Genomic DNA, 2,136 nt, shown 5'->3' with positions numbered 1-2,136 from the left:
AACCTATTTACATTATGATTCGGAATGGGCCAAGGATTTAATCTGCTGCATTCTTGTTCTGCAATACTATGACCTCATGGGTTGGGGCCCAAGCATGTTGCATACCTGCTTTGACCCAACTGTGCATAAATTCTCAGCATATTTGCATGTAAAAGTGTTTGCGTTAGTGAGGTGGGAGCAATACAGTTTATGCTGTGAGTTGACCTTCTTTGGCTGCCCATGGAAAACATCTGTGCTGTGATGCACAGGTAACATTTTACAAGACTGTCTCCAAACTCTGTAGTCTTCTGTGCTGACCTTATTTTGCTGTTGCTTCAGAGTTGTCCATTTTTTAGACCCTTCACCATTTCTCAGGAAGCAGAGACCCTACTAAATCCTGGTTTGGTTATACTATGAGCAATACAAGTTAATTCTACTTAACTGAAATTATAGATTAAACATAGATACATACATGTATTTCTAATAGGAGCCTCACATACTTCACAGCATACAGCCCAGATTTGAGACAGATATTTCTGTTGCAGCTTCACATAAATATGATTTTTATTTTATAATACTAAGTTTCACCTTTTTTTGGCTGCAAAAAAATCAGTCAAGCTCACTATTTACTTTATGCCATGCCTACCTGCCAAGTCCTCAACATGATGCAGATTTTTTTTATTGTATGATGCTACTTTCTTAAAGATATCAGAGAAAAAGTAGGAATAACATGCAGGAAGAGACAGAAAATGGTGGGGCAAATGGATCATAGTAACCTTAATATCTGTTTTAATAAGGCTTGAAACTTTGCACTGTTTAGACTTGATTGAGTTTAACCAATTGCATACTCTTCCTTGGCAGTAATCCCTAATGACTGAATTTAGCATAGACATACATTTCTAAAACACTCTTTAAAACTTTAGGCATTGCTAGCTTCTGTAGCATTTCTCCCAGCTTAAATAAAAAAAGTGGTTAAAATAGATTATGGGTGTTAAAGGCATCTGACCCTGTGGGCTAGATGAGTGGCATGGGGCAGATTTGCAGGCTGGATTGGGTGTGTGGACCTTTTTCCCAGCATAAGCTGATTTGATGGTTGCTCCAGCAAGTCTGGCATTACCTGGGGAAGGGTTCACCACATGGAGTGCAGTGCCACTCCAGCCTGACTGCATCACATTACCTGGCCCAGCTGCTTTGGGATCTGTGTCACATGTAGCACAGGTCCCAAATCAGCTGGAGATGCTGCCAGATGAGGTAGGCTGGGAGAAGGGAAAGACAGAGTCTGTAGGCCAGATCCAGCTCAGATTGCCCTGAGCCACAAGTGCACACTTTGCCCCACATGAGTCTAATCCAGGGGCAGGCAATTATTTTGGACAGAGGGCCACTTACCCAGTTTTGGCAAGCTGCCGAGTGCCGCATGGGTAGCCCCGCACCTTGGCAGGTGCCCCGCCCCCTGGTCACCATCTTGGGACCAATGTCCCAAGGCCAGCACTGGTGGTGCCCAGAGCAGGGTGCGGGCTAGCAGGGGTCTATGGAGCCAGGCTGGGCTGCACCAGCAGGGAGAGGGGGGAGCTGGCCTGGCTCCATACAGCCTCTACTGCCCGGGACCCTGTACTCCTGCAACAGCAGGGCCCACCCAGCCTGCCCCCCAGCAGGGGCTTCTGGCCTGGGACCATGAGGCTGCACTGGCGCCCAAACCTCAGGTAAGGGGGGGGGGGGCGGGGAACCTTGGTCAAGAGCCCAGGAAAAAGTGGCCCCTCCCTACCCTGTGGTCAGCACTTCCTGCTGCAGCCACTCGCAGGCCACGCAGGGCTGTCCAGCGCATGAGCTCTGGGAGCGCAGCAGCAGCAAACAATGTCCATTGCAGCAAGCAGGAAGGCTGCAGCGGCTGCCGCTGCAGTACAGCCCCCATGGGTGAGCCCAGAGCCAGTGAGGGGTGCAGGCTGGCAGCAGGGGTGGGTTATAAGCTGGTGCTGAGTGCGGGAAAAGTGGCCCCTCCTGTGCCCCATGCCTGGTGCCCCGCACTGCAGTGGCTCGTGGCCTGCTCAGGACAGCTCCGCACGGGCTGCCAGAGACTGCAGCAGGGGGCGCTGACCACAGAGTGGGGGAGGGGCTGCTTTCCCCCTCACAGCTTTTTCCTGGGCTCCTGCCCAGAGTCCC

Source organism: Crocodylus porosus, unplaced genomic scaffold (genome assembly GCF_001723895.1).
Source record: "Crocodylus porosus isolate Cpor-Errol unplaced genomic scaffold, CroPor_comp1, whole genome shotgun sequence".
NCBI lineage: Eukaryota > Metazoa > Chordata > Crocodylia > Crocodylidae > Crocodylus > Crocodylus porosus.
Note: the sequence above shows the minus strand (reverse complement) of the source record.